The sequence below is a fragment of the Dipodomys merriami genome, unplaced genomic scaffold, assembly GCF_024711535.1.
Source record: "Dipodomys merriami isolate MVZ:Mamm:240054 unplaced genomic scaffold, mDipMer1.0.p SCAF_274, whole genome shotgun sequence".
NCBI classification, from domain to species: domain Eukaryota; kingdom Metazoa; phylum Chordata; class Mammalia; order Rodentia; family Heteromyidae; genus Dipodomys; species Dipodomys merriami.
This window is the reverse complement of record NW_027204204.1, coordinates 1,258,279-1,273,729: the sequence shown is the minus strand read 5'-3', so window position 1 is coordinate 1,273,729 and position 15,451 is coordinate 1,258,279.

Here is a 15,451-nt window from a genome sequence, read left to right as displayed (position 1 = left end):
TTCTTCACACCACTGTGAGCAGGGAAAAGCCACCACCCAGGATCCTGAGGTTCCTGGGTCCCTGTCCCGGAAGGACACCAGGCAAAACCCAGGTCCTGGAAGCAGACGTGCTCAGGCCAGGCCCCAGTGGCACTGGGCCAAGCCTACAGGAAGCTCCTGTGTTGTGGGCATGGCTTCCTGCCGCCAGGCTATGGGGGCAGCAATCAGTGATTGGCTGCAGCAGGTGTGATGTCATCAGGGGGTTTAATGGTCATTGGGTGGAAGGTAGAAGGCAGGGCCTGTTGAAGAAGTAGGTGCTGGGGCTTATCTCTTGTGCCTGTCCCTCCCTGACCCCCTCTCCTCTCCCTCCTCTCTCTGCTTCCTGGCTGCCATCAGGGGAGCAGCCTCTCTCCCCTTCTGCCATGATGTTCAACCTCACCTCAGACCCAGAGCAATGGAGCCAACCAGACAGAAGCCAACATAAACCTTTCTTCCTGTAACCACTGTTAAAATAATAATAAGTACTAGGGGCCAGTGCCCAAGTCCTGAGCTCAAGCCCCAGGACTGGCACAACAACAAGTAAATAATAAACTAAAAGCAAAAGAGACAGAGGGGTATGGTTCAAATAGTTGAATTCTCAGCACACAGCTCCTACTCCCTCCTTCCCCCCAAAAACAACAACAAATTCTGAGGCTAAGTTAGGATCAAGATTCAAGGCCATCTCAGGAGAAAAAAAAAAGTTAGCAAGACCCCCAGCTGGGGTACATGTCTGGCACCAGAGGCTCATGCCTGTAATCTTAACTGCTCAACAGGCTGAGATCTGAGGATCAGGGTTCAAAGTCAGCCTGGGCAGGAAAGTTCCTGAGACTCTTATCTCTAATAAGCTACTCAGAAGTGGTAGAGCACTAGCCTTGAGTACAAAGAGGCTCAGGGACAGAGCCTAGGCCCTGAGTTCAAGCCCCAAGGCCAGCAAAAAAAAAAAAAATCCCCAAAACTAAAACCAAAAGGGCTAGAGGTGAGGCTCAAGTAGTAGAACACCCATCTGGCAAGTGCTATGCCATGAATTTAAACGCCAGTAGCCCCCCAAAAGAGCATTCTACACGCATGCCCCCCATCAGCAGCACCAAGGCCTAACTTGGCTTCAAGTGGATGAGGATCCACGGCGTGGGGACCCCAAACCTGCCCTTTGGCAACCATAGGAACCACGGCCCCTCCGTAGCCTGGTGGACACTTTCGACACGTGTGATTCTTTCTTAACACCACCGCTTCCAAGAGGAGAATCAAAACAAAGCACCCAGAGCAATTGCTGGGAAAAATAAAAGGATATTTCTGATGTTTTTCTAAGCTTTTCATCCTTTTTAAAGCGGGGGTGGGGAAGGGTTCAAGTGGCGAGTGAGAGATAAAAGCGAGTGTTCAGAAGTGCAGCGCCAAAGTCCACAGAGAATCAAAACAAGCCGCTCTCGCCGGCGCGGCTGTCCCCACAATCAAGTCATCAAAGGCTTATTAGGGCTAATGTGATTTCATCGAGTGCCGGGGAGCGGGAAGCAGAGGGAAGAGCGAAATGGCCACGGAGGACGGAGGCCAGAGAGGGGGAATGGAGCTGCACCTCTCATCACACAGACTCCACACGGATTTGTCAGGGAGAGCCGCAGGGGGACAGGGCGCAGACCTGAGCCTCTTCTCCAATGCAGCCTGTCCCGGTCATCCCTTACTTCTGTCTCCCTCTAGCCGTGGACAGAAAGCTCTAACAGTGCTCCTGCTCCTCCCCGGAGCCTTTTACATCTGCACCAGAGGAGGCCTGGCAGGAAATACGAAGTCAAATACAGGGAATATTATGTGGGCATAACAAAGCAAGGAGCGTAGACCATGTGAGAGGTTGGGGGGGGGGGGGGACGGACAGTGCTGGAAGTCTGAAGCAAGCGGCCAAAAGACGGGTGATAATCGAGCAAAGACAAGCAGGAGGTGAAGAAACAGGACAAGGGCCAATGTGGAAATGCAAATGTCCTGTGGTCGCACAGGCACGAACCCAGACACAGCGAGCTGGGGCTGGTGGGATTGGGACATGGGGGGACACACCAAGTGGGAAGGGAGAGAGAAAGTGTTCTCCCAGAGAAGAGACACAGCGTCAGTCAGTCAGGCTGACAGAGGCGGAGGCTGGGAGCAGGCTGGCGTGACAGAGCCCCGGTTGGAACACCCTTAGAGCCGCTGTCCCCGTCCAGGCTGCTCTTCTGCCCAGGCTGCCGCCGTGGCTGGGGGCCTGGACCATTTGGTGGGCATTCACAGAGACCCTGTGCTCGCCCGTCCCACAGCCCACAGGCCCAGCAACTGCCTGAGCCTCGCCCTTCCCAAGGGTCTAGGGCAGCCAGAGACACAGTACGGGGGGGGGGGGCGGATTGTCCAGGGAAAGTGGTCGCAGGATGGGTGCCCGATGCCACCCTGGCCTGGACACTTTGTCTCTCTACTTGACTACAATCTCTGCCTCGCCAACCCCCCCCCCCCCCGTGTCTCTCAATGTTTGGTAATGTACCTAGACCCTAAGGGGCCGTGAAATATCGAAACCACCAGGTCACAAAACAGACCACCACCACCAACACCCACCCACCACCAGTCCCCCCACCCCCATCCCAAAGATGGCCTTCTGTCTAACCTGAGTTCCTGTGCTTTTATTTAAACAAACAAACAACCAGTAGTGGGGATTGAACCCAGGGCCTCTCCCTTGCTAATCAAGAGCTCTATTCCTCAGGCCACACCCCGGCAGCCCCTGTTGTCTTCAGAGATGGGGTCTTAACTTTATCCATGCTGGCCTTCTACCTTCTGAGTGGCTGGGACTACAGGTAGGTGCCACCACACTCTGCTCCTGAGTCCCAGCACTCAGGTTGTTGAGTTGGGGCTGTGGGTGGCGCCTGTGTCTGTTCCGCACAGGGTGCTTTGGTCTGGCAGCTCTACCACGTCAGGCCTGGCTTGGCTCCTCACTGAGCCAGGCTGAGCGAGTCACCTCGGCGGTGGCCAAGCCCCTGAGTCCAGCCGTGAGTATCCAGCGCGGACATGACGGCGGCCTTTGTGCACGCAGACCCAGCCGGTCCCCGGCCTCCTTCGCCCACCCCACACCGTACCTGGTGTGCTTGCCCCGTTAAGAAACCGCAGCCCTCGGCACTGGTGTCTGCTGCAGCCCGAGACACCCCATCTCTGGTCTGTGTCCGACTCCCCACGTGCAGGCCTTGCTCGGGCCGGGGTGTGTCCACAGGCAGCCGATGACTCTCTGAAAATACAAAGAATCTTCTTGCCATCCGAGCCCTGATACAGTGCTGGGCCCACAGCACCGCCACCGCTGTCTCGGCCTTCTTTCTTTTCCCTCTTCCTCCTCCTCCTCCTCTTCCTCCTCCTCCTCCCTCTTCCTCCTCCTCCTCTTCCTCCTTTTCCTCTCCTCCTCCGCCTCCTAAACTCACTCACGCTCCCAGATGGCCTAAGGATGGGAATCAATTTCCTTGGCTCTATGTCTGTCTGAGGTGACCGATGCCAACCCCCGCTGGTCCCTTCCCGCCGGCCACGTGGGCTGCCCACGAGGAAGGGCGCAGGCCGCCCGCCGCACGGACCGGCTTTCTCCAGCCCGGAAGGCCAGCGAGCTGCGGAGCGGCTGAGCGTGGCCGCGTGCGCTTCACAGGCTGCAGGCGGGTGAACCAAGCGTGGCGTCCCAGGAGCCTGGGCGGGAGAGGACTTCCCGGTACGTGGCCCTATTGTACTCCACACCGACACGTCTCCACCTCCGCTCACTGCCATACACGCACACACACACACACACACACACACACACACACACACACACACACACGGTGGCTGAGGCTGTACCTAGGGAAGGGATGGCAGAGCCAGGGACCCGGGTTCGAGGCCAGCGCGTCCCTTAGCCTCAGGGCATGAGCTGGGGCCTCACCTGCCCAGAATCCCCCATCGGAGCCGCAGCAGTGGGGAGACCCCCCCCAACTCCCACCCCGTCCCCGCCCCCACCCTCACCCTCACCCTGGGGTGGGCCTCGGGAGGTGGGATGGGGAGGACAGGGCCCCGGGCCTGGGGAGCCTGGCAGCTGGGTGCCGCGGCCATCACCCCACCCGGCTCCTGGGGACGCCACACCTTTCCCGGTCTGTGGCGCCACCTGCTGGCCACCTGTGGAAGGACATGCCCAGCTCAGGCCCTGTTGAGTGCCAGGTGGGCCTGGCCCTGTCCGGATTCTCTGGGAGCTCACACTGGCCTACGGGGAAGACCCAAGACAGCTGCCTCATCCTGTGCTTCAGTTTAAAGACCCAGAGGCGTCAGGACTGAGAAGAAGCCAAGAAGTCTTCGCGAGAAGGGGGTAGGGCAAATCCAAGCAACAGAAACACCATGAGCAAAGGCCCTGGGGTAGGGAGTGGGGGGGGGGGGTGTTATTTGGAAAGAAGGAAGGAAGGAAAGAAGGGAGGGAGGGAGACACAGAAGGAGGGAAGGAACTGAGGCCGAGAGAGGCAGGGCTTTGCCTCCTTACAGAGCGGGGTGATGGCAACATATCGATGTTCTTGCTGTTGTACTGGGGAATCCATCCATCCATCCATCCATCCAACAAGCCCGTCCTGGGCAGCTGTCCCGTGCATAGGGCTGCACTGTGCACGGAGCGGCTGCCTGGGGAGGCGTGGTGTCCCGGGACACTGGCAGAACAGATCTCACCCATCTTCCCACCCCCAACTGCCCCAGGCACACCCCCAGAATCTGTAATGGTGGAGATGCCAAGGGAGGTGACACATCAGCCCCGCGCAGGGCACCCGTCGGGGTGAACCGGTTTCAACATGCTGAAGCCAACTTTTGGTAGCAAAGGAAAACTGAAGTCACCGCTGGGGTTGAGCCACAATACTGATGGATCGGAGACCTCTAGCCCGGCTGCCAGGGTCCCTGGCGGTGGCCCAGTGTGGGGGCCACAGGTCAGGATGGCCCCTCCCTGTCCTCAGACCAAATTCCCACAGGAGAGCCTCAAAGCACACCTGCCACTGGACATGGCGACGCACCCCTGTAATCCCGGCCTCACAGGAGGGGGAGGTGGGAGGATCTGGAGTAGAGCCCCTCCCCCACAGGCCCCAAGGGACGGATGCCCGGTACAAAGCAGCTCTGTGAAGGAACCAGTCTCCGCCAGCCCCTCCCCACCACCAGCATCCGGGCTTGCAGGTAAATCAATCCGGGGACAATCCTCTTCGAGTGAGGGGCTGGCTCTGCAGCACAGTGCAGCCTGGCTCGGGACAGACGGGAGGAGCCCCGTCCTTCACCTCTGCCAGCCGTGCCCGCTCTGCCCCGCCGGGAAAAGGAAAGTCCATGTGTCACTGGCTCAAGAGGAGAAGGAAAATGAAAGCAGCAAAATTCAAAGCACAGCCAGGGAATACTATACAGCACTGAAGAGAAAGGATATGGAGAGGAACGTTAACTACATCCCTACACGAAGGAAGCCAGCGAGAGAAGTCTGCCACCTCTCTGGCCTTCTGGAAAAAGGCAAAAGCATGAACATAGTAAGGAGCAGTGGCCCAGGAGGTAGAGCACCTTCCAGCAAAGCCTGAGGCCCTTGGGTTCAAATCCTGGTACCTTGAGCACACGCGCATACACTATGCACGTGTGCATGCATGCACGTGGCGGAGAGTAAAACCATCCCGTGACTCCACGTGTGGGGCGGCAGGTCATTACATCCAAACCCACAGAGCACAAAAAGCCAGGAGCGGGCCCCGGGGCTGGGCACGGGCTCGGGGGGACAGTTTGAGTAGGTCACTGTGGCAGTCAGACCATGGAGTGCGATGGAGCGTGTCCACCAGCCCCTGATGGAGGCCAGACCCTGAGTCATACCTACTGGACATTGTGAGCAGCCACGGGGGCTCTGGAAACAGCAGAGACTGAAGCGTGGGGGAGGGGGGACATGGAGAGGGTTGAGGAGAGCAAGCCACGTTCCCAGAGTCCACTGCTGTCCCTGGCTGCCGCCTGTCCCCAAGGAAGCGCTCAGGCCGGCTTTGTGAACAGCAGTAATTGTGGGTTCTGTGTGTGCCCATTAGCTCTCCGCTGTTAATTGTGCGCTCCCGTCTTATTTCCTTTTCTATCTGTTTCATCTCTCAATTACGGAGGGAGGCATGTTAAAATATGCCACTGTAATTGTGGGTTTGAGGATATGTTAAGTGCCTACGAGTTTAAAATTATTCGAACTCCCCTATGAGTTAAATCTTTTAACATTCTGGTGTAAGCCTCTTTATTCCTGAAAGTGCTATCCAACTTCAAGTCTTTTGTGCCCGATAATAATATATCATACAAGCTTACTCTTAGAATTTGCCCTAGCTTATGGTATTTTTTTCCCCTCCTGTTAATCCTTCTACTTCGAATCTTCCTATACCCTCACTGCTTACGCTATTTCTTTTATACACAATGCACCTCTGCTGGCTGTTTTAGTTTTGCTTTTCAGCCAACAGAACCATCTTATTGACGTGACTGTCATCGTCAGATGCATTATGACTGCTGACATATTTGGATCCATTTCTGATGTCTTGATTTTGTGCATCGCCTGTCTCCGAACGAAATCTACCGCCCTGGCACTTTGTGCCAGACTGGCTGAGTTTTGATTCCCCAATACCTTTCAGAGCCATATACTCCACTCCTGTCATCTGAGATCTTAATATGTTCCCCTTGACTTTATCTGACTCTTCAGCAATCTGAAAACTTAAGACCATTTTCTCTCCATCAGCCCCTGGCAGGAGAGCCTTCTGTGCGGTTTGCAACCTCCAAAGTGCTCCTGACTCACGTTCTTCATAATGTGCGCTCACAGATCCCCCCCCCCCATGTATACACCAGGCACAGGATTCTCCTTGCCACCTCTCATTCCCCGCTTCCTCCAGCGCATGGGTCCTTCTTCCGAAGACAGGCCATGAGTGGTGGCCGACAGCGTCACTGGGTGGAGGATTCTTGGTTGTCAGTTACTGTGGCCTCCCTACAGGGGGGCAGGGCGTGACTTTCATCTTCTGTTGGGGCTGCTGCTGAGCTCCTCGTGGGTGATCTTCCTCCACCATGGAGATCTCTCTCCGTGGCAATGGTATTTTCTTCTTGTTCTGGAGCTAGACAGTGTTCACTTACTGCTTGGTTGTACACCTTGGATCTGAGGATTTGTCTTTGATTCATTATGAAAAATACTCCTGCAGTCAGGGCCCTGTCCCATTTCTCTGCTCTTTCCCTGCTAAAACACCTACCGGTGGTCCCTGTCTGGCTTTCCGGATCCTTCTTCGAGGTCGTGGAACTCTGATTCTGTTTTCTGCTTCTGGGCATGGCATTCTGGATCTTACTCTTCGATGTGGTGTGGCTGGTCTGCTCTTCACTTGGGTCTGTTGCTTCATCTAGGTCAAGTGATGCTATGGGTTCGATGTTCCCACCAGCGTGGGAATCCAGTCCATTCCCCACACGCTGTCTGAGAGATCCCACCTTCCACAGACCGCCAGGGAGGCCCTGGGATTAAGGAAACGGACAGCCCGATCTGAAAAGACGTTTTTCACGGGATTCCAAATCACGTGCTTCCCCCGTCCCCCTTCTCCCCCCCAGCGCTGGCCTCAGATCGAGACCCTCAACCTTTGCCTGTGAAGCCACTGCCACCGGTGGGCGGGCAGGCTGGGATTACAAGCCGGTCCTGTTATGCACAGCCACACTATATATTTGGGGGCTCAAGCCCGGGCTCTCCCCCAGAGGGACTCCACAATCACGTTCCACACGTGTGAAGCAGGCCCCAGGACAAGCGCAAAACATAAAATAAGAAAACGTAAAGAGCAAAGGCAGGTTGGTGGAGACTGCTCCTATTTGAAAACTAGGCCGCATCCCTCCAGGTGACAAGGCTGTTTCGTCTTCCTCAGGAGGCAGCCAGACAGAGCAGAGCAGCTTCACCCCAGAAGGGCCCCCAGGTGGACGGGGTCGGACGGCGCTGTGTCCTGCTGGCATAAGGCACGATGGCACGGAGGGCCGTGCCCCCCCCCACGTTCCCCCCACGTGTCCCCCCCCCCTTCCAGGCTTACTGTCTCAGTGGCTGCAGGAGCAGCTTCTCACCCACAAACCTTCCTTCCCAGGGTGTCCGGGGCCGGCGATGGTGCAGGAAGAGCATTTGCTTTGGCATAATTTCCAACCAGTTGCCCAGGAATTGGAAGCAACGTTATTTTTTCCATTTCCTATCTCTCCCCAGCCCCACTCACACAAGATCTGCTATCCTCTGTGCAACATCGTCTACACATGATAAATCTGCCAGATTAGATTACCGTCAAGGCCACCACCCTGTACCAGCCCCAGTGCCCCAATCTGACATTCCCTTGCCAGGGCCTTGCCAGGGCCTCCACTTGCCTTCCAATACCCTGACTTTCCCCGGGCAGATTTGTCGGTGAAGACTGCCCCCTGGTGGAAAGTCTGTCATATAGCACAAATGAGGATGCTTTTCGGTGGTATTTAGTAGAAGTTATTTGATCCCAGATATTCAAGGTGGAACCGGATAGACTCGAAGCAGAGATGCCACCTTTATCGCGAGATCAAGGGAAACAGCATATCTGTGGAGACTGAGCAACACAGCATAATCCCAAGTGACATACTGAGAAAAGTACCTTGTTTTTGTGCTGTGGTGGCCTCAATATGTAACTTGACCCTGAGAAAGTATCACAGCAACCCAAATGGAGGGACCAAATTATGACCAAAAACAATAATAAGCTGGGTGCCGGTGGCTCATGCCTGTAATCCTAGCTACTCAGGAGGCTGAGATCTGAGGATCTCAGTTCAAAGCCAGGCTGGGCAGGAAAATCCGTGAGACTCTTATCTCCAATGAACCACCAGAAAACCAGAAATGGTGCTGTGGCTCAAGTGGCAGAGCACTCGCCTTGAGCTAAAGGGCTGAGAGACAGTACTCAGGCCAAGAGTTCAAGTCCCACAATTGACAATAATAATAATAATAATATAATAATTGGTTAGTGTCTCAAGTCACAAAAGAGAAGCCAGAGAGACAACACAAATCAGAGAACATTCCATGTGTGCTCCTGGTCTGGACGCTGGGCCAGCACAAAGAACCGGCAGTGTGAGTGGAGGGTAATGGGAGGGGAAGGGAAACAGGACTCTTCCCTGTGGTGATGACTTGTCTGTGAATCTAGAAAATGTAGCAAATACTCTTATGCCATCTTCCAAAGGGGAAGACCCTACATGCTGGAGCCCAACCCCTGCCCACAAGGACTCACATGGACAGAACATTCTAGAAGAGACGGCACACAAACCAAACACGGTGTCTGCTTGCACAAAGGGCTGAGAAATGAAAGGAGGGCAGGACTGGGGGACACGGGGCCTGGACAGTTCTCCTTGGAGATGACCAGGAATTGTAGACCTCTTACCTTAAGAGAACTTCCAATGTACCCGCAACCACGCCCACAGCTATGACCCCGGCCACTGGGGTCTGAAATAACACCAAAGCACAGAGGCAAATTCCTGTGGCGCTTGGTTCTGAAGGGGACAGAGAAACACTGTGTGGGTGGCGTCACGGGATAACCCTGAGAATGGGTGGATGAGACTCAGGGAGGGGCAGAAGGCGTGTGGCCCGCCACAGCCCCCAAATGGAGTCTCTCCCAGTCCATTTTCTCCCAAAGGCGGGCGTACACACAGGGCAGTCAGCTAACTATCGTAGTCAGTGTTTGGATGGGGAGTGGCCACTCTCTGGGGGGGACAGGAAGGCCAGTCCAAAGCTAGGGATGTTTTCCAGAAGACCAGAAAGCCCACACTGGGCAGAGGAAGAGTGCCTCAAGCAGGGAGAACTTTCTAGGTGTAGGACTGGTGCAAGCTGGATTGTGTCTGTGAAGTAGGCTTTCTAACCCCCCCCCCAACCGTGTGGCCCTTTGGGAGCTCCCTGACCCTGCCCCCTGAAATCACAAGCATGGCTGTAAGTCAGGGGGCCCTGGATCCAATTCTAACCCCACCCCGACCTTTGTCACCTTAGACAACTCTCTGAGCCTTCGACCACCCAGAGAACCTCCAATGGTCACTCTGCACAAGAGCACAATGCCGCACTCCCCAGCTGCCTTGCGGTCCTACCTGCGAGCCTGGAACTCTTGCTCCTCCCGTGGGGCTGGGGCTGGAAGCTATGGTGAGGTTGTCCAGAGATCACACTCTTATTCTGAGGGTATCCCCAGGTCTGAGGGATATCGCAATACCTAGAGGCCCTGGCGAGGTACGGAGGTTATCTGATGGTCCAGACATTGTTCTCGAGGCCCAGGGAAGGAATGGACCTGAAGCGGGTTTTATGAGTTGGCATCTGGTGGTAGAGATGTGGCGATCTGGGAGGAAATGATGCCAGCACTGCCTTGGCAACCGGAATCATGGGGTCCTGGATCCATAAGGCTCGGGAAGAGAACCCCATCCATGCCCAGGACAGGACGGGGCCAGGACAACCTGGTAAAATCCTACCAGCTTTTGCTCCTTCTCTGTGAGCCCCGCCAGCCATTCCCACTGCTGACAATCTGCTCACGGCAGCTTAGACGCCAGGTCTGAGCTGGCACAAGGGATTCTGAGTGGCAGGTGTTTCTCGCTGCAGAATCAGGGCCTCTCTCTGGATGTCTGATGAGCGCTCTCGAACCTGGGGTGATGGGAGCAGATGAAGGACTGAGGAGCGCCCTGGAGCAGGGCACCATTTCCCAGCAAGGCAGCTGGGTGCTAGCGTGTGCCGTCAGACCTGCTCACGTGCTGATCCGTACCGCGTCTCAAACCAGCCCTGTGCGCGCGCGCGCGCACACACACACACACACACCCAGTGCCCCCATCCTCTTCCATGTGAGAAAGCAAACGGGACTGTCGGATGGCCATCCTGAGGACTGGCCCCTCCTTTCAGTCATCTGGCCCAGCTGGTTGCCAGTGCCCCTCACCCCTCCTCACTCCCTCACCTGGCCAGGTATCCTGTTCCATTGACTGCTCTTCAGTGGTCCTCCAGCGTGTTGGCCTCTCCCTCACCACCCACACCAGCCCACGAGCCCTTGGTTTTCCTGGGATGGGCAGATTCTTGGACCACTTCAGGTGTGGCCCCCCCCACTTCCCCGCACCCCTTCACGCTTTACCTCCACCCTGTGTGCTAATGATCAGAGTGACTTGTAGGCACATTTCTGCACGTGTGTGTTGCAGCCCGGACCTAAAACAGACCTCCAGCCTTCCTTCAAACACGCATCTTCACGGAATCTGCAGATCTCATGCAAGCATCACTGTGACAGAAGACTTTTCTAGAACATAAAGGCAGGCTGCCCATGCCCTGCCATGGCAGTGTCAACCTACTGTTCTTCAGAATGCAGACTCTGTCATCCGACAGGCCACAGAGGGGAGGGAGAGGAGCATGGGACAGGCTCCCAGGATAGCCATCTTATAGGAAATTAAGCTCAGATCTGGGAGGCCAGGGAAGGAAGGTTTGCTGAGTGCCAGGGATCACCCCACATTTTCACTTGCTCTTTGATGGATGTCTTGGGGTCCCCGCCCAGCCTGATCACCCATGCCACCCTCACTGAAGTCATGGGAGTCTGGATGCTGACCCAGGACGGAAGCTTTACCTCGTGTGGAGGATGAAGGATGGGCGAGGAGCTTGTGGTGTGGGCAGGACAGTGGTGAACTGATGGATAGTCATGGGCAGAGCTGGACAAGGGAGCATCTGTGCCGAGTGCTGGACCATAGGCGTCTGTCACCACACCTGGCCTTCAACACATTTTGTTTTGAGGCTTTCAAAGAATGTTTCCAAAAACCACTCATTACTATATTACATCATACGGTAAGAAGGGTTTGCAATGTGACAGACTCTATTCTTACAACCCAAATTAAACCTTTCTTAAAAAGTGGATCAAAAAGAGAATATGAACACAAAAAATGGAGACATTAAACATGAAAACATGAAGGGTACAACCAAACTAAACACAGAGCCAGTGCGGTAATTTTTATACCCTTTATAATTAGCATATGAAAATCAGACACAATGGCCCTCTCCTTGGGAAACACATATACATGAAGAATTCTGCGTATCACACGTCTACAAGTCCCTAGGCTATAAACATCTGTATTACCAAAGTGAAATAAAGTAAGCAGGTAGTTAAAATTTAGAAAACATGAAGCAAGGAAACATGAAGAAAGGAAACAGCAAGGCAAAAAAAAAAAAAAAAAAAAAAAAAAAGGATGAAAACAGAATTGTTGCCAGGCACCTGTGGCTCACACCTGTAATCCTGGTGACTCAGAGGAGGCTGAGATCTAAGGATTGTGGTTCAAAGCCAGCCTGGGCTGGAAAGTCCGTGCAACTCTCATCTCCAATTAGTCACTAGAAAACTGGAAGTGAAGCGGTGGCCTTGAGTAAAAAGGTTCAGGGACAGCACCCTGAGTTAAAGCCTCACGACTGACAGGGAAGGGAAGGAAAGGGGAGGGGAGGGGAGGGGAGGGGAGGGGAGGGGAGGGGAGGGGAGGGGAGGGGAGGGAAGGCAGAATTGTTAGATCTATCTGTTGACCTTTGGGGAAACTTGAGCAAATATTAAATAGGCAAGTACTAGAAAACTAAGAAAGAAATCAAAATCAATGGAGTATTCAACAGAACTGCCTAGTAATACATTTAGAAATTTAAGTCTTTCCCCCAGTAAAATTCTAAGTAAGATCAACAGCAACAACAACAACAACCCCAGAAAACTCAAGCCAACAAAAAAAAGGGAAAATATGAATCTAGGCTGAACTGTTTCCTCCAAAAGCACCCCAATCTGATGATTTTGAAGATAAATTATATTGGGAGTTTTGAGCTGCAGGCAATCCTCATGCAAATGTTTCCTGGGTGCCTACTCTTAGTCCCATATGCAGTCCTGAGCAAGATAAGGTCATTGTCATGTCAGCATCGCCCTCCCGTGACAAAGAACAGGGAAGTGCATTCCATAAAGCAAACCTGGTCTGGATCCTGAAGCAGCAAGTCTTGCAGTGAGATAAAGACACAGCAAGCCAAAGAGCTGGCCTGGATAACAACATAAACACCATCCTTCTCACAATGGAAAGTCCCATTTGAAAAGACCAGAGGATGCCTTACAGAAATGATGCCTATAAATTCATAACCACTTTAAGAGCCCTAAGCGAACAAACTAAGATTTGAAAGAGGGGCCTATTGAAAATTCTCATGCAAGACCAAGACAGACCATAGTGCTGTTTTATACGTTAAATTATTTATATACACAGTTCCTCCTGTTTTGTTTTCCCTGTGAGCTGCAGACCTAAGCCAAGGGTGGGCATTTCTCCAAAATATTACCTGGGTTTCTGAAGCAGGTGGATTGAAACACACCCAGTGCAGTCCATGCACAGGCTGGCAAAAGCACCAGACAGGGCAGTCCATCTCGGCTTGGCCTGTGTGAGCACTACGTGACCCTAGGTGCCCAGCCAAGATTCTTTAAACATGTTCAAAGAACTAACATTTAAAGGTAATAATTTTTTTTTAAAAAAGAATGAAATGTTTGGAGAACCTTCTATTTAATTTTTTATAAAACCTGATGTGTCCATTACTCTATTCCCCTGCAAGATAAAAAAAAAAAAAGTACTAAGTAGCACTCTACTCAGTGGCCCATGCCTATCAGCCCAGCTATGCAGGAGGCTTGACATCAACTCAGGCAGACAAATCCAGAAGACTCTTGTCTTCAACTCACCAGCAAAAAACAGCCAGAATGGAGGTATGGCTCCAATGGTAGAACACCAGAGAAAAGGCTAAGAGCCTGAGGCCCCAAGTTCAAGCCCCAGAATATGCCCACATATACATACACCAACTGGCACTGTCCCCCACATTGGGATTTCCAATCATCATGTGCTTACATTCGCCGAGGAAAAAACCCCTTTCCAGAGAAAAGTCACAGCTTCCGTCTCCTCCTGCCTCCTGCTTGGAGACGGAACCCCTTCCTCACCTGCTCCGCTAACCTGTCTCATTACTTTGCAGTTCTGGACAAAAACGGTAAAGGTCAAAAAAACAAAAAAAAAAAAAACAAAAAACCCTTTTAAAACCTGACCTGGGGATGTAAAGCAAAAAGGAAAACTGGTAAATCTGGTTGCACACACTGTTCAAAGCCCAGGGCAAGCTACATCCTTCTAATTACCCCAACACAACACAACTGTCTAGCAGTGTCTCATTAACCAGGTATTAATGACAGGGAATAATTATTAAAATGACCTTTCTGTCAAGGGGATATAAACAAGAGAATTGTTTAACACTAAGATAACACAGTAATGTATTAAAATTGTATCTAGATGAGTCTAGCATGAGGTAAAACTGGGAGCCAAATGAATCTCCTTTCATAGTAGATTGAGCTGTGTAAATAACAGGAAACACCGTGCAGTGTGTGGTTCACACATCAGCAGTAGGGCTTGGCAGAAGTTTGCTTTTCAAAACCCCTATTGACAAACTGCACTTTTCAAAACGGCTTTTTTTCTTGGCTCTTTGATACCAGTAGGTAAGAAATCCCTTGCCCCGATTTCCTGAACAGCAGGGACACAAAACTACAAATGGAATTGTTGACGTGAGCAATACAGAGACAGCTGACGGCTGCTGGTGTGCCAGGCAAACCTCTCTCGCCAGTCCTCAAAATGTTTACACGCACTCAAACAAGTAATTTTTATGCCCACTGAGAGACTGAGCCACACCTGCTGAACTGGCGCAGAGAAAGACTTGAGAAAGACCTTCCCCCTGTGAATAACACCAACACTGATGGCTCGAGAAAGTGCCACCAAATACGTGAGCCAGGTCTCCAAACTAGCAAGAGCACCGGCAAACCATCTCCTAGTTCAGATCATGCACCTGGCAGAGGGCTGACCAGACCACACAGGACACACCAGGAAGGGTGACACACAAGGAGGGTCACACAAGGGCGCAGTGACGGCCCAAGAGACCAGGAGCATCCCTGAACCCACACTGTGGCTTCTTTTCTTCACACTACAACCAGCTCCGACACAGGGCCCCACGGTATTTCAGCAGCCACCCCACCCCCTCCACCCCACATGAAGCGCTGGGGCTGAGTTCGTAGTAATTTTATGGCTAAATACACACAATAGAATGTTTCTAAAGGGATGGAGAGAGACATAATGGAAAGCATAGGGCTTTCAAGTTATTTGAGCATTGCCAAGTCCTGGGGGCACCCATGTCTCCTGGGATTGCTTGCTGGTGGCACAGCCAGCAAGCCCTAAGACTTCATGAGGGCCAGTAGGCTTTCCCACGGAGGGACCCACAGCACCGTGGGTGGTGGCTTGCATGGTTGTGCCAGATGGCAAGTTACTATCTCTCTAGCCTCACGTCAGGAGGACAGCAAGGGGGCCGCAGCTGTTACTTCTAAGGAACATCAGAAGGGCAGAATGTAAAGAGAACTGTGGCTTATCCAAGGATGGGTGACGATGCTTAGGTCAGACCTGCGGCCTGGCTCCAAGCCGTGTGCACGGCTACAGCTAGATGCTAGTAGTG